The sequence below is a fragment of the Grampus griseus genome (assembly GCF_964374135.1).
Source record: "Grampus griseus genome assembly, chromosome: X".
Classification (NCBI taxonomy): Eukaryota; Metazoa; Chordata; class Mammalia; order Artiodactyla; family Delphinidae; genus Grampus; species Grampus griseus.
The window spans coordinates 36,105,318-36,131,707 of NC_138999.1; the positions used below are offsets into that span (position 1 = coordinate 36,105,318).

At 44.6% G+C, this 26,390-nt stretch overlaps 1 pseudogene across 1 annotated transcript; it reads left to right on the plus strand.

Moving 5' to 3' along the window:
- Positions 1 to 931: 931 nt before the first annotated feature.
- On the plus strand, positions 932 to 3,676 carry LOC309840025 (GTP-binding nuclear protein Ran-like; annotated as a pseudogene). The gene is made up of 3 exons: positions 932 to 1,428; positions 1,564 to 1,636; positions 3,409 to 3,676. The product of its transcript is annotated as a GTP-binding nuclear protein Ran-like (transcript).
- Positions 3,677 to 26,390: the final 22,714 nt, after the last annotated feature.

Genomic DNA, 26,390 nt, shown 5'->3' on the forward strand with positions numbered 1-26,390 from the left:
TGCCATCTCCCAGGGCTCTCCTGGCAGACAGCAACATGGCTGGCCTCTGCCACACAGCACCCTGGACACAAAGCTGTGGAGAACTGGGGAGGGAACTACTGAGGTGTCACATCCCTTTCATTGACCTTCAAACTCCCTATGATAACAGCGTGACCTCCCAGCCTAGGACAGAGGAGAGGTGGAAGGGAAAAGATGTGGAGAAAGGAAGAGAGAGAAAAAGCAGAATGAGGGTGTGCAGTGAAGAATGAACCTTGCCCAAAGAAAGGCCTGGCCTTTGCCTTGGTTCCTGGAAGGTGATCTCTAAACCCTTAGAATGTCTTGCCTGATAAGAGTATCTTTGTTTACCTGGGGGCCTTAGGCCACGCCAGATAGGAGAACAACTTGATTTACAGTAGGGGCTTTGGGTCACACGGTATCAGCTCAGCCTTCAGAGCGTGGACCACCAACCATGTCTACACGACTAAGCTCCAGTAAAAAGTCTGTACGCCAAGGCTCAAGTGAGTTTCCTTGGTTGGCAATACTCCACGCATATTGTCACAGCATAGTTGCTGGGAGGAGTTAGCACTATTCATGACGCCACTGGGAGAGGACAAATGGAAGCTCCGTGTTTGGACCTCTCCGGACCCTGCCCCCCTGTGTCTCTTCCCTTGACTGATTTCAATCCGTATCCTTTCACAGTGATAAACTGTAACCATGAGTATAAAAGCATTCAGTGAGTTCTGTGAGTCTTTCTAGCAAATAATCAGACCTGAGGGTGATCTTGGGGACCCCTGAACTCTGCAGTTGGTGTCAGAAGTGAGAGTAGTCTTGAAGACTGTTGCCTAATTTTACAAAGGCGGTACACAGATGGGGCATGCTAACATGTTAATAGTAAATGCAAGAATAATGGTCATAGCACCCTCAGCATGGAGATGCTTCTGGAAGAAACATGATGGCTGCCCAAGGAGAATCACAAGCTCCGTTCAAACTTGTATTGGTTGGTGATGGAAAAACTACATTCATGAAACGTCACTGACTGGTGACTGGAGAAGAACGTAGCCATGTTTGAGGTTGAGGTCCATTCCTTTGTGTTCCACACCAGCAGAGGACCTATTAAGGTCAATGTATGGGATATATTGAGCTGGTCGGGAGAAATTTGGTGGATGGAGAGATGGCTATTACATCCAAACCCAACGTAGAATTTTAATGTTTGACGTAACATCGAGAGCTTACAGGAATGTGCCTAACTGGCATAGAGATCTGGTACAAGTATGTGAAAACAACCTCATTATGTTGTGTGGCAACAAGGTGGATATTAAGGACAAGAAAGTTAAGGCAAAATCCATCATCTTCCATAAAAGAAGAATCTTCAGTACTATGACAGTTCTGCTAAGAGTAACTACAACTCTGAAGAGCCTTTCCTTTGGCTTGTTCAAAAACTAATTGGATCACAGGGAACTATATTCAATATCCTGTAATAAACCATAATGGAAAAGAACTGAATTACTTTACAGCAGAAACTAACACAACATTGTAAATCAACCATACCTCAATTAAAAAAACAACAACAACATCTAATTGGAGCCCCTAACTTGGAGTTCATTGCCATGCCTGTTCTTGCCCCACCAGAGGTTGTCATGGACCGAGCCTTGGCAGTGTAATATGAGGCTGGCAGAGCAGGGTCCCCGCAGCGTGCCCTGAAACCCCATCTCCACATGTATCACACACCTTTATCCTTTTGTGGCTGATGTGTAATTTTATGGCGTCCATGCCAACTGCAGGTCTACTGCTCTCATAATACACATGCCTCCTTCAGATAAGACCTTCATCTTCATTTTCAACTGTCTATAGGGAGAGATGTCTGGAGTCAAACATTCATTTGCATTACCATGAGAAATATCAAATTTTCATCTGCCCCCTAAAGGAAGAGCTGCCAGATTCTTTAAATATAATTTCAATTGTTGTACAACTTTAAATGGATGATAAAAAAATGTCAATTGCTTACCTGTACTAACAAAGTTTCTCCTTGATGGTGACTATCAAGCATTTTGTTTATCATTAAAAAGTCTAGATCAGGAATTGTGTGTGGCCATTGCAAGCATAAAAGCTCGTGTAAAAAGTTATGTTGATAAAAGCTAACTGTGTACTAGATTGGTTAAAGACCACCAATCCCTCACATGCTAGCATTCACTTTGCAATGCGTCACTGCACTTTGTTCCTCCCATCTGAGGGTGTGTCTATTTCTCTACTCTCCCATCCCAGACTCTGGACTGGCCTTGTGACCTGCTTTGGCCAATAGAAGTGGGTGGAAGTGACTTGAGACTCCCACAGTTAGCTCAGGAAGCTTGAGGCTCCTGCCTTGATTCTCCCAGAAGGTTCTGGTTGCCATATAAAGAAGTCCACTTAGCCTACTAGAACACGAGAAGCCATGGAGGAGAGGAGACCTGAGGAGTCCTAGTCCACAGCTAGATATGTGAGTCAGGCCATCTGGAACCTTCCAGCCCAGCTGATCCTCCCTCTTGAGTGAGTCCAGGCAAAACTGGCAAGAGGAAGTACCCAGCCAACCAAATCATGACAAATCAAAATATTGTTGTTTTCAGCCATAATTCCTCGGGGTGGCTTGTTACACAGCAAAGGCTAATTAAAACGCAAGCTTAACTTATCATTAAAAATTGAAAAGATATAATAGGAGGGGGAAGAAGTGGGTGGGTGTAGAGAGGAAACAAAATTGGCCCTACCTTGATAATTATTGAAGCTGGGGATTAGCTACTCATCTATTTTTGTATATGTTTGAAATTTTCCATAGTAAAAGTAAAAAATAAAAGGGAGGGTTGGAAAGATTTCATTAGAAAAATATATACATACTTGATATTCAACACACTTAATTTTTTTACATAATACACAGAAATGATTACATAATACACAGAAATACTTTTTTTTTTCCAGCAGGCCACATTTTCACTCTCCAAATACTCTGCAGTTCTCCCCTGAATGTCTTAGAGATATTATATAAAATTTCTGGGTGTGTCATGAGGTGAACAAGGCCTAAGAGCCCGGCCTGACCCCACCTCCAAAACCGGCTCCCAAGGCAGCTGGCGCCCTCAGCCGGCCCGGCTCCAGCGGGGCAGGAGCCCCCAGCTCCCCAGCCCCGGGTGGGAGGGGGCGATAAGAAGTGCGGCCTCCCGGCCAGGCTGCTCAGCCCTCCTTCCCTCCTTCCTGCCGCGTCAGGTCAAGACTGCCCCGGACAGCCTGCCGCACCTGCCCGACGGCTGGGGCGCCGGCTAGGGGTGAGGGGGGTTGGGGATGGAGGGGAGGATGGAGCTGAGAGGGGCTGGAAAAGGCGGGCCAGCCTGAATTACAACCCTCCAAGCCCTCCGGGGGGGGGCCAGAAGCCCCCTTCACCAATCGGCCCCACCCCCACCCCCGCAGTCCATCTTTGCAAGGGGACAAACGCGCTGTCCTGGAGCTAAGGGTCGCCCTGGGGCTCGCAGGCTTCGAGAATTGGGGGACCTCTGCCCCTCTGAGTCACACTCTCCGGGAGCCCCCGCATCCCCCGGCTCCGATCCACCCCGAAGTGAAGGGGTGCATCACGGAAGGCCGGGTGGCGGCAGCCAGCACAGTCCGCAGCGGGGCTCCGGGCAGTCGCGGAGGTGGGGCGGCTTGGGCCCCGCGGGGGGCACCACCGGAGGCCGCCTAGAACCGGGTTTCAACTGCCTTGTTGATCCCATCCCCCCTTCCTTAAAGAATGACTGCGCTGGCCTCCAAGCCACCCTCTCAGGAAGCGCTTGCCTTGCAAGGACGCCCAGAACCCGCGGGGAGGCGAGGGAGGGTGGGGGGGAAGGGAGGAAGGTGGTGAGGGGGGAGGGAGGGAGGAAGGTGGTGAGGGGGGAGGGAGGGAGGAAGGTGGGGGAGGGGTGGGGGAGAGAGGGAGGGAGGAAGGGGAGGGAAGAAGGTGTGGGGAGGGGTGGGGGAGAGAGGGAGGGAGGAAGGGGAGGAGGAGGGGTGGGGGAGAGAGGGAGGGAGGAAGAGGAACGAATTGCATTGGCCCATCGCCTCCGCAACGGAAGACGCTGACACCCTCGGTCCGGCCCACTCCCTGGGGGCCCAGCGTTCCCGATCCCCACGCCAGGCTGCAAACTAATGAGCACATAGACCCGCGGACTAGAACATAAACAAGGATATTTTATTACTTACTTTTTTTTTTTGCACACTAATTAATAACCGAACTGCAACGAAAAAAAAAAAAGCAAGCGGAATCCAAATATCCTCTCAGTTGCCATTTAGTTATATAAGAAGGAGGAATTAAGGCTAGTTGGCGTTAAAGAGTTCCTCCAATGCCACGCTCCAAATCCAAGCCCCTGCACCGGCCTTAAATCAAAAGGGAAAGCAGGCACCAGCCGCCAAGCACAGAAAGTGGGGCAGATTTCTGCCAGCAGCTAACATGATAGCCTGCTTCAGGGGGACGACTGTCACAGGTCACAGAACTGGGCCCAGCTAAAAGTCACCAGCCCTGCACAGCTCCTGGTACACCCATTCGCTATTTTGTGGGGATGGGCTCCAGACAGCTTCCTTTGTAAGGTGCTCCCACCCCTGCCCCATGGCCAGAGTTGCTGGAGCAGGGAGCAGACATCGGCCCCAAGGTACTGGGCCACCAAGCGTCCCCTTCCCCAGGAATTTGGGATTGGGATGGAGAAAAAGAAAACAGTGTTTATGAAGAGCCAGAAAGCCATTCTGTGTAAGTAGGGGGGCTGTGGGATGCTGTAGGCCTGAGAAGCAAGCTCTGTGGGGGGACAAAAGGCTGAGGAGGAGAGAGGGAGAGAGAATAAAGAGATGCTGGAATAGAGAGGAGCACGCCACAGCAGTTCTCCCTCTACGTGGATTCCCTGCTGCCTTCCAGGCCTTTCTGAGGCCCACTGCAGCACCCTCCCATCTTCCAGAGCAAAAATCTCTGTCTTCCGATTCATCAGACACCTATGACCTATAACCTTCTTCGGAGGTTCAGTAAGCTTGAAACTTCTGGTACTGGTACTCAACGGAGTTCTAAATAATATGCCCTCAAATCAAATGCTCTTTCTCACTTTACTTTTTAAACAAATAGATTTTCTTTTCTAGAACAGTTTTGGGTTCACAGCAAACTTGAGAAGAAGGTGCAGAGATTTCTCATATGGCCCCTGCCCCGACATATGCAGAGCCTCCTCCGTAATCAACATGCCCCATAGAGTGGTACGTTTGTTGCAACTGATGAACCTACACTGACATCATCATCACCCAAAGTCCATAGTTTACATTATGGCTCACTCTTGGTGTTGTATGGGTTTGGACAGATGTATAATGACACGTATCCTATTCATCCCTCCCCCACCTCCAGAAACCACTGATCCTTTTACTGTGTCCGTAGTTTTGTGCTTTCCAGAATATCATATAGTTGGAATCATGCAGTATGTAAGCCTTTTCAGACTGGTTTCTTTCACTTAGTAATGTATTTTACTTTTATGGTAAAAGTTTCTTGCTTACATTTTCCTAACCCTTCTCTCCTTTAGCGTACACAGTCCATAATACCTTCCAGTTGAGGAAAAAAGCTTATTCCAGGCCTACAGATCAATTGGAATCAAATGTTTTTTCCTTTGGGAAAAGGGAAACTCATACTTCCTGCATACTGGAAACCAGAAATTCCAGCATTTCCAGTTTCAGCCGCAGTCCAAGCTTTCTAAAGCGTTCTCTGACCATCTTCCAGAGCAGGGATGTTACAATCCAGGGACGCATGCTCAGAATCGCGGCTGCATCACCCAGGGATGGGCATGACCTGAGGCCCTGGCATCCACGGAACCATCCTGAAGGCTGCCTCTCCTCACCCAGGCAGCGTGGTCCCACCTGCAATACGCAGAGCCCGGTTATGCTCTACTTGGAGGCAAAACCACGGGGGCCTGTTTCAGGATTTGCAAATACTCATCCCCCCTTACTTCTCTGGAGGTCATGATCGTGGTGCTACTGGCAGGTGTTTGCCTCACTTCATCCCCACACTGTCTCTGCATCAGCCAGAATCGTACCAACCAAAATAGCAACTGACACTTACCGACTGCTAATTATATGCCAGGCACCTTGCTAAGCCCTTTTTATGTCTGTATTTAATCCTCACAACCTTATGAGGTAGGTAACAGTGGTATCCCCCATTTTATAACTGAGGAAGCTGAGGCACAGAAAGATTAAGTTACATGCTCAAGGTCACACAGCCTCAAAGTAGCCTAACCAGGATTTAAGTCCAGACAGTCTAGTTTCAGAGTTCAGTTGTTAACCACTACGCTGTGATGGGGAAGATATTGGTTACACACTGCTGCTTAACAAATTAGTCTGAAACTTTGCAGCTTAAAACAATGGACAGTTATTATCACACATAGTTTCTGAGGGTTGGGAATCTGGGTGCTCAGGGGAGGCTATAGTCAAGCTGTCGGCCAGGACTGTGGTCTCCCAAGACTTGACTGAGCCTAGAGGATCTGCTTCTCAGTTCATTCACATGGCTGTTGGCAGGAGGCCTCAGTGCCTTGCCACGTGGGGCCTCTCTACAGGGCTGCTCCAGACAAGCTTTCCCACAGCATAGGGAGGGAGAGAGAGATTGAGAGATGAGCCACTCTGCCTTTTATGACCTAGTCTCCTGGTCACCCGTCATCGCTCCTGCCTTATTCTACTCACTAAGTCCAACCCACACTCAACAGGAGAGGATTACACAAAGGCGTGAACACCAGGAAGCAGAGATCACCAGAGGCCATCTTGGAGGCTGGCTACCACAGGTGTGAAGGGGAGCTAAACAGAAAAAGACCATGCCCTCAGAAAAACCTAAAACCTGCTCTGCTTCAGAGCCCATGGCCCACAGAGCAGGAATCTGGCTGTGTTCCACCTACCAGAAGCAAGAGACAAGCTGGCTGAGAGGTCCCCATGTGGTAGTGTATTGGTTAGCTACAGATGTATAACAAAACTTAGCTTAAAACAACAATGAGCACTTATTATCTCATGGTGTCTGTGGGTCAGGAGTCTGGGAGTAGTTCTGACTCAGGTTCTCTCATGAGGTGCAGTCCAGCCTGGGCTGCAGTCTCCGGGGACTTGACTTCCAAGATGGCTGACTCACGGGGCTGGCTGTTGACAGGCGGTCCCTGTTCCTCACCTGTTCCTCACACCTCTCCACAGGGCTGCGAGAGTGTCCTCACAAACGGCATCTGGCTCTCCCCAGGGCTGAATCAAGAGACAGCAAGGCAAAAGCTACAGTGTCTCTTATGGCCCTCAGAAGTCACACACTGTTACTTCTGTGGTATCCTATTGGCTAGACAGGCCAGCCCTATTCTTTGCGGGAGGGATGTACACAAGAGAGTGAACACTCAGAGGTGAGGATCATTGGGGCCATCTTTGAGGCTCCTGCCACAGGTGGTCTCTGGGGTGGATAGCAAGGGCTCTGCGCTCATACTCTGGCCTCTGTGAACTATCCCTCTGGGCTATTCTCTTTCCTGAGCTCTGATTCTGTGCTTGCTTTACCAGTTAGGATTAGGTGTGGCTGGTAAACCAGAAAATAAATAAGTGGCTTAAACAAGATATAAGATGAATGGATAAAGAAGATGTGGTACATATATATAATGGAATACTACTCAGCCATAAAAAGGAATGAAATTGGGTCATTTATAGAGATGTGGATGGACCTAGAGTCTGTCATACAGAGTGAAGTAAGTCAGAAAGAGAAAAACAAATATATATTAATGCATATATGTGGAATCTAGAAAAATGGTACAGATGAACCTATTTGCAGGGCAGGAATAGAGACGAAGATGTAGAGAATGGATGTGTGGACACGGGGGGAAGGGGAGGGTGGGACGAATAGGGAGATTAGGTTTGACAGAAATACACTACCATGTGTAAAATAGATAGCTAGTGGGAACCTGCGGTATAGCACAGGGATCTCAGCTCTGTGCTCTGTGATGACCTAGATGGGTGGGATGGGGGTGGGGAGGGAGGTCCAAGAGGGAGGGGGTATAAGTATACATATAGCTGATTCACTTCATTGTACAGCAGAAACTAACACAACATTGTAAAGCAATTATACTCCAATAAAAAAAAACCCACAGGCATCTGGGACCCTGGTTCTTTCTATCTTTCTACTCCTTCATCCTTAGGGCATGGCTTACATCCTTCAGGTCACAAAATGTTTGCTGGAAGTCTATCATCACACCCACATTCCAGGCAGGAAGTAGGGGAAGGGCAAGGGACAAAAGACCTCTCCTAGAAATCTCACCACCAACTTCCACTTACATCTCAATGGTCATCCTTAGATGCAGTCATTTCCTATCCGGCACATCGCTACCCCCCAATAATATAGGAGTATTGTTGGTAACAGGGAAGGGAAGAAAGGGGACTGGGTACACATGTTTACCACTTTTGCTAAGTGAGCTTTCCACAAAATAATTTGGTTTCCCAGATTCCTTTATTCAGAACAGGGGGGCTCTTAATGGGGAATATGGGTATTTTTGATCCATGTAAACTTATGTTCAGAGTAAAGGAACATGTCCTTCTTTAAGTCGGTACAGTGGCACCCAGCTGACATATCAGTTTGGGGCCTTTGGATATTCCAAGACAGTGCTTGAATTGATTTTCGGGGGCTAGGAATCTTTTTCAGGTTGGCAGTCCTGGAGCCTGGAGTCCGGGCCCTCAGGAGTGCCAGCCAGCTGGTTCTCTTGGATCTGGGCACCTTCCCAGGGCACTGCCACAGAGCAGGGCATCCCCAGTGCTTGCAGGGTTGCCAACCTCTATCCCTACCTCTATCCTCGGGATTCTCTACCCCTTCCCGCCCACTCTGAGAGATGCCTCTCCGCTCCTGTTCCTCCCTTGTCACCCAGCAGGACCTCTTCGATCAACCCAGGCTTTCCCTAAAGACTGGAAAGAGGACTTGCCTTGAGCAGCTCAGTTTTTTTTGTTTGTTTGGTTTTGCTTTGTTTTGTTTTGATTGAAGTATAGTTGATTTACAATGTTGTGTTAGTTTCTGGGGTACAGCAAAGTGCTTCACTTATATTTATATATATATATATATATTCTTTTTCATATTCTTTTCCATTATGGTTTATTACTGGATATTGAATATAGTTCCCTGTACTATGCAGTAGGACCTTGTTGTTTATCTATTTTATATATAGTAGTTTGTATCTGCTAATCCCAAGCTCCTAATTTATCCCTCTCCCACCCCACTATCCCCTTTGGTAACCATAAGTTTGGTTTCTATGTGTGTGAGTTTGTTTCTGTTCTGTAAATAAGTTCATATGTGTCATATTTTAGATTCCACATATAAGTGATATCATATAGTATTTGTCTTTCTCCTTCTGACTTATTTCACTTAGTATAATCTCTAGGTCCACCCATGTTGCTGCAAATGGCATTATTTTATTCTTTTTTTCTTGGAGTATAATTGCTTTACAATGTTGTGTTAGTTTCTGCTGTACAATGAAGTGAATCAGCTATATGTATATCAATATCCCCTCCCTCTTGGACCTCCCTCCCACCGCCCCCATCCCACCCATCTAGGTCATCACAGAGCACCGAGGGAGCCTGATACCTCCAGCTCCGTTTTTCTTTCTCAAGACTGCTTTGGCTATTCAGGGTCTCCTGTGTCTCCATACCAATTTTAGGATGTTTTGTTCTAGTTCCGTGAAAAATGCCATTGCTAATTTGACAGGGATTGCATTGAATCCATAGATTGCCTTGGGTAGTATAGCCATTTTGAAAATATTGATTCTTCCACACCACAAACACGGTATATCTTTCCATCTGTTTGGGTCTTCTTTGATTTCCTTCATCAGCATCTTATAGTTTTCAGAGTACAGGTATTTTGCCTCCTTAGGTAGGTTTATTCCTAGGTATTTTATTCTTTTTGTTGCAATGGTAAATGGGAATGTTTCCTTAATTTCTCTTTCAGATTTTTCATCATTAGTGGATAGGAATGCAAGAGATTTCTGTGCATTAATTTTGTATCCCGCTACTTTACCAAACTCATTGATTAGCTCTAGTAGTTTTCTGGTGGCATCTTTAGGATTCTCTACGTATGGTATCATGTCATCTGCAAACAGTGACAGTTTTACTTCTTTTCCAATTTGTATTCCTTTTATTTCTTTTTCTTCTCTGATTGCCATGGCTAGGACTTCCCAAACTATGTTGAATAATAGTGGTGGGGGTGGACATCCTTGTCTTGTTCCTGATCTTAGAGAAAATGCTTTCAGTTTTTCACCATTGAGAACGATGTTGGCTGTGGGTTTGTCGTATATGACCTTTATTATGTTGAGGTAAGTTCCCTCTATGCCCACTTTCTGGACGGTTTTTATCATAAATGGGTGTTGAATTTTGTCAAAAGCTTTCTTTGCATCTACTGAGATGATCATATGGTTTTTATTTTTCAATTTGTTAATATGGTGTGTCACATTGATTGATTTGCATATATTGAAGAATCCTTGCATCCCTGGGATAAATCCCACTTGATCATGGTGTGTGATCCTTTTAATGTCTTCTTGGATTCTGTTTGCTAGTATTTTGTTGAGGATTTTTGCATCTATGTTCATCAGTTATACTGGTCTGTAATTTTCTTTTTTTGTGACATCTTTGCCTGGTTTTGGTATCAGGGTGATGGTGGCCTCGTAGAACGAGATTGGGAGTGTTCCTTTCTCTGCAATTTTTTGGAAGAGTTTGAGAAGGATGGGTGTTAGCTCTTCTCTAAATGTTTGATAGAATTCACCTGTGAAACCATCTGTTCCTGGACTTTTGTTTGTTGGAAGATTTTTAATCACAGTTTCATACCCTCCCCCAGCCACCCCTCCCCTCCCCCAGCTACCTCACTGTGAGTGGGCCCCTCCGTGCGTGAGAACCCCTCCCCTCCCCCAGCCGCCACTCAGGGGCACTGGTCCTGTCCCACCTCCACTTCTCCTCCACTCCCTCTGCCACACGACCTACCCAGTCACGCAGGGGTTCGTCCCATCCCCTTAGGTGTCCGAGGTCCCCCACCAGCACCTAGTAGGTGCCCTAGTTGTGAAGAGACACGAACTCCACGTCCTCCTACTCTGCTATCTTCACTCTACCCCTATTTTATTCTTTTTCGGCTAAGTAATATTCCACTGTATATATATACCACATCTTCTTTATCCATTCATCAGTTGATGGACATTTAGGTTGCTTCCATGTCTTGGCTACTGTAAATAGTGCAAGCTGCTCAGTTTTGACCCTCCAGAGGCCCTGGGGCAAGGAACTACACATGCCTGACAGGGCCTGCCCAAAGAGCATATAAAAGACTAGTTCAATACTTCATCCTGCCATGAGTGATCAGTTGCGACCACCCTTGGAATGCTAAGGAGCTTAAACTTTATTCTGCAGGCATCAGAAGCTACTGGAGCTGTTTTCAGGAAGTAAAGTGGAGTAGAGATTGGTTCAAGATGGCAGAGTAGAAGGACACGCGCTCACTCCCTCTTGCGAGAGCACCGGAATCACAACTAACTGCTGAACAGTCATCGACAGGAAGACCCTGGAACTCACCAAAAAACATACCCCACATCCAAAGACAATTGAGAAGCCACAATGAGGTGGTAGGAGGGGTGCAATCACAATAAAATCAAATCCCATAACTGCTGGGTGGGTGATTCACAAACTGGAGAACACTTATACCACAGAAGTCCACTCACTGGAATGAAGGTTCTGAGATCTACGTCAGGGTTCTCAACCTGGGAGTCTGGCAACGGGAGGAGGAATTCCTAGAGAATCAGACTTTGAAGGCTAGCGGGATTTGATTGCAGGACTTCAACAGGACTGGGGGAAACAGAGACTCTACTCTTGGAGGGCACACACAAAGTAGTGTGTGCATCAGGACCCAGGGTAAGAAGCAGTGACCCCATAGGAGACTGAACCAGGCCTACCTGCTAGTGATGGAGGGTCTCCTGCAGAGGCAGGGGGTGGCTGTGGCTCACTGTGGGGACAAGGACACTGGCAGCAGAAGTTCTGGGAAGTACTCCTAGGCGTGAGCCCCCCCAGAGTCTGCCATTAGCCCTACCAAAGAGCTGGGTAGGCTACAGTGCTGGGTTGCCTCAGGACAAACAACCAACAGGGAGGGAACCCAGCCACACCCATCAGCAGACAAGTAGATTAAAGTTTAACTGAGCTCTGCCCACCAGAGCAACACCCAGCTCTACCTACCACCAGTCCCTCCCATCAGGAAGCTTGCACAAGCCTCTTAGATAGCCTCATCCACCAGAGGGCAGACAGCAGAAGCAAGAACTACAATTCCGCAGCCTGTGGAAGGAAAACCACATTCACAGAAAGATAGACAAAATGAAAAGGCAGAGGACTTTGTACCAGATGAAGGAACAAGACAAAACCCCAGAAAAACAACTAAATGAAGTGGATATAGGCAACCTTCCAGAAAAAGAATTCAGAATAATGATAGTGAAGATGATCCAGGACCTCGGAAAAAGAATGGAGGCAAAGATCAAGAAGATGCAAGAAATGTTTAACAAAGACCTAGAAGAATTAAAGAACAAACAAACAGAGATGAACAATACAATAACTGAAATGAAGAATACACTAGAAGGAATCAATAGCAGAATAACTGAGGCAGAAGAACGGATAAGTGACCTGGAACACAGAATGGTGGAATTCACTGCCACAGAACAGAATAAAGAAAAAAGGATGAAAAGAAATGAACACAGCCTAAGAGACCTCTGGGACAACATTAAACACAACAACATTCACATTATACGGGTCCCAGAAGGAGAAGAGAGAGGGAAAGGACCAGAGGGGGGAAAAAAAAAAAAATATATATATATATATATATATTTTTTTTTTTTTTTTGCGGTACGCGGGCCTCTCACTGTTGTGGCCTCTCCCGTTGCGGAGCACAGGCTCCGGTTGCGCAGGCTCAGCAGCCATGGCTCACGGGCCCAGCTGCTCCGCGGCATGTGGGATCTTCCCGGACCGGGGCACGAACCCGTGCCCCCTGCATCGGCAGGCAGACTCTCAACCACTGTGCCACCAGGGAAGCCCCAGAGAAAATATTTGAAGAGATTATAGCCGAAAATTTCCCTAACATGGGAAAGGAAACAGCCACCCAAGTCCAGGAAACATAGAGAGTCCCAGGCAGGATAAACCCAAAGAGAAACACGCCAAGACACATAGTAATCAAACTGACAAAAATTAAAGATAAATTGTTGAAAGCAACAAGGGAAAAATGACAAATAACATATGAGGAAACTCCCATAAGGTTAACAGCTGATTTCTCAGCAGAAACTCTACAAGCCAGAAGGGAGTGGCATGATATATTTAAAGTGATGAAAGGGAAGTACCTACAACCAAGATTACTCTACCCAGCAAGAATCTCATTCAGATTCAATGGAGAAATCAAAAGCTTTACAGACAAGCAAAAGCTAAGAGAATTCAGCACCACCAAACCAGCTTTACAACAAATGCTAAAGGAACTTCTCTAAGTGGGAAACACAAGAGGACCTACAAAACAAAACAAAAGGACCTACAAAAACAAACCCATAGCAATTAAGAAAGTGGTAATAGGAACATACATATTGATAATTACCTTAAACGTGAATGGATTAAATGCTCCAACCAAAAGACACAGCTTTGCTGAATGGATACAAAAATGACCCATATATATGCCACCTACAAGACAGCCACTTCAGATCTAGGGACACATAGAGACTAAAGTGAGAGGATGGAAAGATATTCCATGCAAATGGAAATCAAAAGAAAGCTGGAGTAGCAACACTCATATCAGATAAAATACACTTTAAAATAAAGAATGTTACAAGAGACAAGGAAGGACAGTACATAATGATCAACGGATCAATCCAAGAAGAAGATATAACAATTATAAGTATATATACACCCAACATAAGAGCACCTCAATACTTAAGGCAACTGCTAACAGCTATAAAAGAGGAAATTGACAGTAACACAATAATAGTGGGGGACTTTAACACCTCACTTACACCAATGGACAGATCATCCAGACAGAAAATTAATAAGGAAACACAAGCTTTAAATGACACAATAGACCAGATAGATTTAATTGACATTTATAAGACATTCCATCCAAAAACAGCATATTACACTTTCTTCTCAAATGCACACGGAACATTCATCAGGATAGATCACATCGTGGGTCACAAATCAAGCCCTGGTGAATTTAAGAATATTGAAATCATATCAAGCATGCTTTCTGACCACAACACTATGAGATTAGAAATCAATTACAGGGGAAAAAACATAAAAAACACAAACACATGTAGGCTAAACAATACGTTACTAAATAACCAAGAGATCACTGAAGAAATCAAAGAGGAAATAAAAAAATACCTAGAGAGAAATGACAACGAAAACACGACAATCCAAAACCTGTGGGACGCAGCAAAAGCAGTTCTAAGAGGGAAGTTTATAGCAATACAAGCCTACCTCAAGAAAGAAGAAAATCATGGGTCAGATCAATCCAAGCAACTTGAAAATCAAACTCCTCTCCCAAATCTTCAAAAAAAAAAAAAAAACAAGAAAAATCTCAAATAAACAATGTAACTTTACACCTAAAGGCACTAGAGAAAGAAGAACAAACAACACCCAAAGTTAGTAGCAGGAAAGAAGTCATAAAGATCAGAGCAGAAAAATGAAATAGAAACAAAGAAAACAATAGCAAAGATCAATAAAACTAAACGTTGGTTCTTTGAGAAGATAAACAAAATTGATAAACCTTTAGCCAGACTCATCAAGAAAAAGAGGGAGAGGACTCAAATCATTAAAATTAGAAATGAAAAAGGAGAAGTGACAACAGACACCACAGAAATACAAAGCATTCTAAGAGACTACTACAAGCAACCTCTATGCCAATAAAATGGACAACCTGGAAGAAACGGCCTTGGCATGTTTCTCCTTGGATTTATCCTGTATGGGACTCTCTGTGCTTCCTGGACTTGATTAACTATTTCCTTTCCCATATTAGGGAAGTTTTCAACTATAATCTCTTCAAATATTTTCTCAGTCCCTTTTTCTCTCCTTCTTCTGGAACCCCTATAATTCGAATGTTGGTGCGTTTAATGTTGTCCCAGAGGTCTCTGAGACTGTCCTCAGTTCTTTTCATTCTTTTTTCTTTATTCTGCTCTGCAGTAGTTATTTCCACTATTTTATCTTCCAGGTCATTTATCCGTTCTTCTGCCTCAGTTATTCTGCTATTGATTCCTTCTAGAGAATTTTTAATTTCATTTATTGTGTTGTTCATCATTGTTTGCTCTTTAGTTCTTCTAGGTCCTTGTTAAATGTTTCTTGTATTTTTCTCTATTCTATTTCTAAGATTTTGGATCATCTTTACTATCATTACTCTGAATTCTTTTTCAGGTAGACTGCCTATTTCCTCTTCATGTGTTTGGTCTGGTGGGTTTTTACCTTGCTCCTTCATCTGCTGTGTATTTCTCTGTCTTCTCATTTTGCTTAACTTACTGTGTTTGGGGTCTCCTTTTCACAGGCTGCAAGTGCGTAGTTCCCGTTGTTTTTGGTGTCTGCCCCCAGTGGCTAAGGTTGGTTCAGTGGGTTGTGTAGGCTTCCTGGTGGAGGGGACTGGTGCCTGTGTTCTGGTGGATGAGGCTGGATCTTGTCTTTCTGGTGGGCAGGACTGTGTCTGGTGGTGTGTTTTGGGGTGTCTGTGGGCTTATTATGATTTTAGGCAGCCTCTCTGCTAATGGGCAGGGTTGTGTCCCTGTCTTGCTAGTTGTTTGGCATAGGGTGTCCAGCACTGTAGCTTGCTGGACACTGAGTGGAGCTGGGTCTTAGCGTTGAGATGTAGATCTCTGAGAGAGCTTTTGCCGTTTGATATTATGTGGGGCTGGGAGGTCTTTGGTGGACCAGTGTCCTGAACTCGGCTCTTACCCCCTAAGAGGCTCAGGCCTGACGCCCGGCTGGAGCACCAAGACCCTGTCAGCCACACGGTTCAGAAGAAAAGGGAGGGGGGGAAATAAATAAATAAATAATATAAAATAAAGTTATTAAAATTAAAAATATTTAAGATATTATTAGAAATGAAAAATTATAAAAGTAATTTAAAAAAAAGAAAGAGAGAGCAACCAAACCAAAAAACAAATCCACCGATGATAACAAGCACTAAAAACTATACTTAAAAAATAAAACAGGGCTTCCCTGGTGGCGCAGTGGTTAAGAGTCCGCCTGCCGATGCAGGGGACGCGGGTTCGTGCCCCGGTCTGGGAGGATCCCACATGCCGCGGGGCGGCTGGGCCCGTGAGCCATGGCCGCTGAGCCTGCATGTCCGGAGCCTGTGCTCCACAATGGGAGAGGCCACGGCAGTGAGAGGCCCGTGTACCGCAAAAAAAAATAAAATAAAAAATAAATAAATAAATAAAAATAAAACAGCAGGGGATGGGGGTGGTGGTGGGATGAATTGGGAGATTGGGATTGACATGTATACACTGATGTGTATAAAATGGATGACTAATAATAACCTGCTGTATAATAAATAAATAAAATTAAATTAAATTTTTTTTAATAAATAAAATTTAACAGAAAAAAAAAGTTCTTGCCTTCCCATAAAAAAAAAAAAAAGAAGTAATGTGACATGACCAGATGTACATTTTAGAAAAATAATTCTGGAGGCAGTGGGGAGATTGGACTGGACTAGGGAGACGTGAAAGCAAGGACACCAGTTGGGAGGTGCCTGCCAGGTTCTCAAAGAGAAACAATGAGGCAGTCTAGATGGTACCTTTAAGGGAATTTGGTTATAAAACTGATAGAATGTGATGTTGTAAGTGGGAGATATAAGGAGAGGGAAAAGTGAATCTGCATTTTCCACCTTTAGTGGCTGGATAATGATTTCAAGCATTAATTGAGTACTATACACCTGACATTGTTCTAAGTGCTTTACATGCACGAATTCATTTAATGCTCCTGCACTAGGTATGATGATTACCACCATTCTAATTTTACAGATAAGAAAACTAGGTCCCAAGAAGTTAACTTGCCTAAGGACACATAACTGGTAAGTGGAGGAGCTGGGATGCAAATTGAGGCAGTTTAGCTTCAGACACTGTACGCTTAATCGTTATGCTCCGCCATGGCACGTGACAGTCCTAGAGATGTCATTCGTGACATCTGCCAATCCCCAGCACCTTCTGAGTGAGACTGTTCCACCCATGGCCCGTTGGAAGGTGTTTTCAATGGAACACCTGACTCCACCCACTTGCAAATGCCGATGGGACCAGAGTGAGCACTTAACCTGAGACAAAAAAAATTCCACAGGCCCGGAGAAGATTTCCTCTCACTTGGCGATTAAAACTAGGACATGCTGAGGAACTCATCAGTTAACCATGGGAGCAGAAGCTAAAAGGTCACAATGTGGGTAGGCCCTGAGTCAGCAGAGGTTATGAGGGAACAGAAAGGATGCATGAGTAAGCAGAGGATGTGATCATCAGGGAGAGAAGACAGCAGATTGCCCAAGAGTGGGGGAAATGTGATGAGAGGGCGGCCTGGAGGAGTCTCAGGCTCTTGCTGCCCTGGCTCCTTTCTGTCTTTTGTGGCCTGATGAGGCCCTGAGGCCTGTCTCCCTGATTTCCACACATGGAACCTACAGTTGACCTCCCTGAGGAGAAACTGTTTTCTAAAATTTAAAAAGTCCCGGACTTCCCTGGTGGCCCAGTGGTTAAGAATCTGCCTGCCAATGCAGGGGACACGGGTTCAAGCCCTGGTCCAGGAAGATCCCACATGCCATGGAGCAACTAAGCCTGTGTGCCACAACTACTGAGCCCACACTCCAGAGCCCGCAAGCCACAACTACTGAGCCCGTGTGCCACAACTGCTGAGGCCCACATGCCTAGAGCCCGTGCTCTGCAACAAGGGAAGCCACCGCAATGAGAAGTCCACGCACCACAACGAAGAGTAGCCCCTGCTCACCGCAACTAGAGAAAGCCCGCATGCAGCAACGAAGACCCAACACAGCCAAAAATAATAAATAAATAAATAAATTTATTTTAAAAAATCTAAAAAGTCCCAATTAAACTGGAGATACTGTCAACAGGGAGGGGGACAACAAGAGGAGGAGGAGCTCAGGAAGGAGATGTCCATAGAGGTCTTTGAAAAGCTCCAACATATTCCTGGGAATCTAGAAGGCAATCTGCATGCATAGGGCTGTGCACATGCCGGAGAGAGACCTGAAAAAGTCCTCATCTCTCAGCTCTGAATGACCTTGAGGCTCTGTGCAAGCAGGAAGTGAAGGCTATGGCAGAGTTGTCAACTGCCTGGCTGAGTGTTGAACAACATACACACAGAGCCCTCCAGCAATGACTGAGAGAATTATTAGTTCCAGTCACTTAAGGACTTCTCTATCCATTCATTAGCTGACCACTAAGCTAATGAGCAGAGACTTCAGTGGCCACTCATAAAAAAGAATACACTTTACAGATTTAGTTCAGAAACAAACAATAAGAATAAAGAGCAGCAACAACAACTAACCTTGGAACGGGGGAGACTCTGATTTCCAGAGTTGTCACATATTATTTGAAGTGCCCAATTTTCAACAAATTTATGAAAATTAAAAGAACTCAGAGGGTTCATGGTTGCACATATCTGTGACTATACTAAAAAGCATTGAATTGTACACTTTAAATGGGTGAGGGAATTCCCTGGTGATCCAGTGGTTAGGACTCCATGCTTCCACTGCCAGGGGCCCAGGTTCAGTCCCTGGTTGGGGAACTAAGATTTTGTAAGCCACGTGATGCAGCCAAAAAATAAAAAATAAAAGTGGGTGAATTGTATGGTGCATAAATTACATCTTAATGAAGCTGCTTAAAAAGAAGAAAATGTTTCACCACTTCATACTTTATGCACTGAACTTTCTGATTTTAAAAAATGTGTTCATTGGGAAAAATGTTAATGAAGATAAACAAATATTGATGTTGATAGTCACTAAAATTTACTGCAATTTATTGTCAATGGTAGCCTTAATAAAATTATTTCTAAGGTCAAAGCTAAATCCTCTCCTCAAATATAATGTAGACATGATTGTGCAGTACATGGAATTCTCAATAGACTCTCTTCATAAAAAGAAATTAGATCTGAAGCAATTATGGAAAAATGTTAACATCTGACAAAGCTAGGCACTGGGTACATGGGTATTCATTATATTATTCTCTCTTAATATTTCAAATGCTGAAAATACGTCATGATAAAAATCTAAAAGAAAACAGAGTGCTACTACACACCAGTTAGAAAGGCTAAAATTAACAAGACTGACAATACCAAGTGCTGACAAGGATGTGGAGCAACTGGAACTCTCATACACTGTTGGTGGGAATGTCAAATGTTACAGCAACTCTGAAAAATGGTTTGGTACTTCATTATCAACATAAACATAGAATTAACATAAGACTCAACCATTTTACTCTTAGATATTTGCCCAAAAGGAATGAAAACGTATGTCCACACAATGACTCATATACAAAATGTTCATGGCATCTCTATTCATAATATCTTCCAAAAGATTGGAAATAGCACAAATATCCATCAACAGGTAAATGGATAAACAAATTATGGTACATCCACACAATGGAATACTACCCATCAATAAAAAGGAATTAACTACTGACACATGCAACAACGTGGATGAATCTCAAAAAACATGCTGAGCAAAAAAAGCAAGATGCAGAAGGATACATACTGTATGATTCCACTTATGTGGAAGTTTAGAAAGACAAATCATCTGGAGTGACAGAAAGAGGATCAGTGGTTGACTGAGAAGGGACACAGTGGAACTTTTTAGGGTAATAATATCTTTTATACCTTGACTGTGATAGTGGTTACACTATCATTTGTCAAAACTCATCAAAATGTACACTTAAAGTTGGTTCTTTGATTATATGTAAAGTATACTTTAATAAAACTATTTATTTTTATTATTATTATTTTTTTGGCTGTGTTGGGTCTTCGTTGTTGCATGCGGGCTTTCTCTAGTTGCAGCAAGTGGGGGCTACTCTTTGTTGTGGTGCACATGCTCCTCATTGTGGTGGCTTCTTTTGTTGCGGAGCACAGGCTCTTGGCACGCGGGCTTCAGTAGTTGTGGCAGGCGGGCTCAGTAGATGTAGCTCATGGGCTCTAGAGTGCAGGCTCAGTAGTTGTGGTGCATGGGTTTAGTTGCTCTGCAGCATGTGGGATCTTCCCGGACCAGGGATCAAACCTGTGTCCTGTGCATTGGCAGGCAGGTTCTTAACCACTGTGCCACCAGGGAAGTCCCCAAACTGGTTTTTAAAAAAGTATACAGAACACATGGTAGGTGCCTGGGACCTAGACATTGGCTTGCAGTGGTTCGGGGGCAGGAAGGAGAGACCAGAGATGCGGTATGGCCTGGGACAGAGGCTACAGTAAGGCCACGATTTGGGTTTTATTTTTTCAAGGACCGGGAAATATGGATCACATGTACAGCCTGTGAAGACGAAGTCTAGTTCAAGAGAAGGAGAATACATAAGAGTAGGGAAATTGTGAAAGGTCTCAGATATGGATGAGAAGGTCTCAGATATGGAAGAGTTCAAGGGCACGAGTGCTGTGTCAGCCGCATGAAGGGGCACAGCCACTCAGCCAGTCTCTGAATCAGGAGGGACTTAATAGGCAAATGGAGACAGGAGCTGAGGGTTCAGCAGGCCTCGGTGGAGAAAGAAGGACAAGTTATCTGCCTGGACTGGACTGTGCTGGGGGAGGCTAAGGTTGTGGGGAGAAGCACAAGGCTTGAAATTTGCTGTTAAGAGGAGCAGGAAGAGCTTCCCTGGTGGCACAGGGGTTGAGAATCTGCCCGCCAATGCAGGGGACACAGGTTCGAGTCCTGGTCTGGGAAGATCCCACATACCACGGAGCAACTAGGCCCATAGGCCACGACTACTGAGCCTGCGCGTCTGGAGCCTGTGCTCCACAACAAGAGAGGCCGCAACAGTGAGAGACCCGCACACCGCGATGAAGAGTGGCCCCCACTTGCCGCAACTAGAGAAAGCCCTCGCACAGAAACGAAGACCCCACACGCCGAAAAATAAAAAAAATTTTAAATTAAAAAAAAAAAGAGGAGCAGGGAGCCACCTGGTTCAAGTCCAAGGATTGTCAGACCTAAAGCTGGAGCTCATTAATCAGCAATGAAGCCAGTCAGTGTGTTTATGAACTTCACCCTAGCAACCTGGGAGCAAAGCAGAGGAACAAACATTTCAAGTGCCAGTTCCCTCCCAGCCCCCTGGACCGTGCCAGCGTCTCCCACAGGGCAGGCCAGCCATACAGAGTATTTGCATGAGCCTGTCTCTGGTGGGTGGGGAGGCTGCTGTGCAGCCCCTGAGGCCTGGCCCGAGCCTTCTAGCCAGATGCCCAGGTCTTGGGGCCTCTGCTTGTTGGTCTCTCAGCTGCTGTGCACTTGACAACCTCAGATCCCTGGCCAGGGCCCAGGTTGGGGGTGTGTATTTGCTCTGCTGACAGACTACCAGCCTCCAAGTCCCCTCTGCTCAAGGAAGAAAATCATCACAAGTTCCTGGGGGGTCAGCTTCCTCCAGAGCCCTAACCTTTTGTCTGTTCAGCTCCTTCTCAGTCATTCCGAGGGATTTAAGCTAAAGTGGACCCCTCCCTCCTCTAAAGAAGGAAAACCTTCCCATGAGATGACTTTCAGCTGGAGTTACATGACATGGACTTTTCATGGCCATCCATCACATTATATCCTCCTCCACTGGAGTTTTTCATCTTTAATTATCTGGTGATTACAAAATTATATGCTCCTTGGAAGACATTCAAACAATGTGGAAGTATATAATAGAGAATATTCTCTGTGCTTCCACCTTCCAGAAACAAGCCCTGCTCACCCTGGTCTATATTCCTCAGGAGATATACATATATTCTTATATATAAGAATGTACGGAGGGGCTTCCCTGGTGGTGCAGTGGTTAGGAATCCACCTGCCAATGCAGGGGACACAGGTTTGAGCCCTGGTCCAGGAAGATCCCACATGCCGCGGAGCAACTAAGCCCGTGCACCACAAATACTGAGCCCACGTGCCACAACTACTGAAGCCCACATGCCTAGAGCCTGTGCTCTGCAACAGGAGAAGCCACCACAGTGAGAATCCCACGCACCACAACGAAGAATAGCCCCCACTCACTGCAACTAGAGGAAGCCTGCGCACAGCAACGAAGACCCAACGAAGCCAAAAATAAATTTTAAAAATAAATAAATTTTATGAAATTTAAAATAAAAATTTTAATTAACCATCTTAATCATTTTAAAGTGTATAGTTCAGAGGCATTAAGTACATTCACATTGTTGTGCAGCTATGGCCACCATCCATTTCCAGAACTTTTTCATCTTCCCAAACTGAAACTCTATACCACTTAAACACTAACTGCCCATTTCCTCCTCCCCCTAACCCCTAGCAACCACCATTCTACTTTCTGTCTTATAAGTTTGGCTACTCTAGTAACCTCATATAAGTGGAATCATACAATAGTTGTCCTTTTGTGCCTGGCTTTTTCACTTAGTAGGATGTCTTCATGTTTCATACATGTTGTAGCATGTGTCAGAATTCCCTTCCTTTATAAGGCTGAATGATATTCCACTGTATGGACATACCACATTTTGTTTATCCATTCATCCATTGATGGACATTTGGGTTGTTTCCACAAGAATGTATTCTTATATATAAAATATATTCTTATATAAAAGAATATCAGTGAATCCCGTTGATTCTCCCACCCCAATCTAGTTTTTACACAGAAGAGATCAGCAGGCATGCCTTCTCTCCTTCCATGTCCTTAATCTTTTAAGAGTTTCTATTGCCTAAAACTCTCTCTGTGCTCCCCCTGCCTAGCCAATCCCTACTTGGCTTTCCCAACTAGTCCAACTCTCCCCTCATCCAATGACACCTGCTGTTCGTCTCCATGTCAGCACTTCACAGATTACCACATAATTTACCTCTTGTTTGTGTTATTATGACTTCCCAACTAATTGTAGGCACCACTTGAAGATGTGGTTGTTGTCTCTATATTCTCCCTGGCCCTAAGTTCAATACTGGGCACAGTCATTTATGGAGGGCTGCCGCCATAGGATCCTGAGAGCCTGGCCAAACAAGTTAGACTCAGTGCTGGGGGGCATTCTTTTAAGTACAGCAGTGACAAAACCAAGCAGTATTTTATGCAGATTTGTGTTTCCCATGGGGGAAAAACTTAAACTAAGCTAAATGTACTTTATAAGCTCTAGGAACTGTGGCTTTCTCTCCGTATCTGGTTAATACCCCCCATCTCATCAAATATGGACAATATACATTTACTGCACATTTGGGTTTGGCATTCAGAATCATGACTACAAAGTCATTATGCAGGCCTTGTGGCACAGGACTGGACAGGAGTAAACAGGGTGGAGAGAAAAAGTATGCTGGAAGAGATTTGAAAATCATATGCAATCACTATGAACAACTTTGTGCCAATAAATTTGGAAAATTAGATGAAAGAGACAATCTTGTAGATGTAAAATAACAAAATCAATTCAATAAGAAATAGAATATCAGAATAAACCAATAACCTTTAAAACAAATGAAACAGAAAGTTAAAAATCTTTCCCAAAGTCCTCAGTCCACCCTCCACAAAAGAAAGAAAGATAGAAAGAGAAAGGAAGAAAGAGGAAAGAGGGAAGGAAGGAAGGAAAGAAGAGAACCCAGTTTAGACACTTTTATGGACGTGCTTTACCCAATCTTCAAAAAATAGGAAACCCTACCTTATATAAACTGTTACATAAAATAGCGAAGAAGAAAAGCTTCCCAACTTATTTTATGGGGCTGTTAGGATCCTGAAATCCAAACCAGACAAGTACAATAACAAGAAAAAAAAATTGACTAAACTTATGAACACAAATTCAAAACTCCTGAAAAAAATAGCAAGCTGAATCCAGTGGTGTATAAGATGCTAAAACACATGGCCAAGCAGAGTTATTGCAGGAATGCAAGGATGGTTCAACGTCAGCAAAGGTATTATGGAATTCAGTGTTGACAGAAGAAAGAAGAAAGAACTCTTGGGGTGGGCATCAGGAGACAGACTTAAGTTCTATCTCTGTTCTGCCATTAACCAGCTGTATAACCTTTTGCCTCCTTCCCTCCCACTTCCAAAGGGGTTCTCAGGAAGGGCTCTTCACTGAGAAGGGGAGCACAGCTTTGAGAAGCAGCCTACTCCTCTCCCTGCTCCATTTTCTTCACCTGTAAAATGAAGAAATGTTCTAATTCCATGCTTTTATAAGCTGTGTGAAAGAAACATGATGGAGTCAAACAAAACAGGAAGGGAAAAACTGCTGTGTAGCTGGGTGCCGGCTAATTGTGTCCGTGGTGCTGGTGGGCTCCTCAGAAGAGATCAGATCCACAGTGCCACCCTGTGGCCTGTTGGGAAATGCGTAAAAGGCTTAGACACAGCTAGAGTAGACTGATTACAGACAAGACGAAATAAATTTGGACTAAATACAGTGGTGGAAGATGGAAGTACCTGAAGTAGTTTGTTTTTGTGTGTTTTTTTTTTTTCGGTACGTAGGCCTCTCACTGTTGTGGCCTCTCCCATTGCGGAGCACAGGCTCCGGACGCACAGGCTCAGCGGCTATGGCTCACGGGCCCAGCCATTCCGCGGCATGTGGGAACTTCCCGGCCCAGGGCACGAACCCGTGTCCCCTGCATCGGCAGGCGGACTCTCAACCACTGCGCCACCAGGGAAGCCCTGAAGTAGTTTTGATAATAAAATAAAACTGAATCTGATCAAGCCTCTAGATCTGCATTGTCCACTACCGTAGTCACTAGCCACATGTAGTTATTTATATTTAAATGAATTAAAATTACATAAAACTAAAGTTCCAGTTCCTCAGTCACACTGGCCACATCTCAGGTGCTCAATACCTACATGTGGCTAGTGGCTACCATACTGGACAGTGCAGATATAGAAGTTTTCTGTCACTGCAGAATGTTCTATTGGACAGTGCTGGCCTAGCTCTAACTACCAATTTACAGGGAATACAGAGGACAGAGGAACATGTTGAATCATACCATGAGGATTCACTAAGCAATATTCAGGCTATGGGAAACTCTTATGGACAAATTATCCAGTTTTTTTCAACAATGACAAAAAATTGCAAGAAAAAAAAATGAGTGGAGCATAAGCCTGTATATTAACAGACTTGAGAAGCATGTCAGCCAAATGCAATGTATGGATTTATTTGCATCTCGATTCAAACTATTAAAATCATATTAAAATAATAATAATTTTTAAAAATCTTATTAAGACAATTGGGGATGGATTTCCCTTGGTGGTGCAGTGGTTAAGAATCCGCCTGCCAACGCAGAGGACACGGGTCCGATCTCTGGTCCAGGAAGATCCCACATGCCGCAGAGCAACTAAGCCCATGCACCACAACTACTGAGCCCACGTGCTACAACTACTGAAGCCTGTGCACCTAGAGCCCGTGCTCCGCAACAAGAGAAGCCACCACAATAAGAAGTCCACGCACAGCAACGAAGAGTAGCCCCTGCTCACCACAACTAGAGAAAGCCCACACACAGCAATGAAGACCCAATGCAGCCAAAAATAAATAAATAAATAAATAAATCAGCAGTCCCCAACCTTTTTAAAAAAAGACAATTGGGGAAATGTGAATATTGACAAGATAATTGATAATATGGTGTAATTATTGTTATGGGGAGTGTTAATTGTATTGTAGTTATGTTCTTTTATAAAAGTCCTTAACTCTTAGAGATATATATTGAGAAATCTGTAGATAAAATGATATGATGTCTGGGATTTGCTTCAAAGCGTTCTGGGGGTGGGGAAGTAGGCAAAACTATAGAAGATGTTAAGATAGGCTGTGAATTGATCATTTTTGAAACTGAGTGATTGAGTACAAAGGATTTTATTATAGGATTTTCTCTGCTTGGGTATATGTTGAAATTTTTCATGAACTTTCTTTTATAAAAAATTTTGCAGCATTTTAAAATAAAAATGTATGCATAGATATGTCCAGCTGCCTTCCTTGTTGCACCACATTTAACACAGGACTGAATCCAGGGAACCCACAGGGAAAACAAGAGGAGATGGATCAAAGATGGTCCCGGCACAGCAAGCTCACTGTAGGTAGGCTGTCAGCTACTTGGCAAAGGAGAGAAAGAAAAGAGAAGCTGGGATGATGAGAAGAGGTAAGAGAAGAGAGGAGAGGCTGTGGGAAGGGAATTCTACAGACTAAGTAGGGAGAGGCAAGCTGAGAGGAGGCTCAGGGGAGAGCGGGAGTTAGGCCGGCTCTTGGCTGCAGAAGAGGTACTGGCTTCTAGGAGGTACTGGCCTGTCTCCTCACCCCCAGCGTGGCCTCACCAACACTCAGTC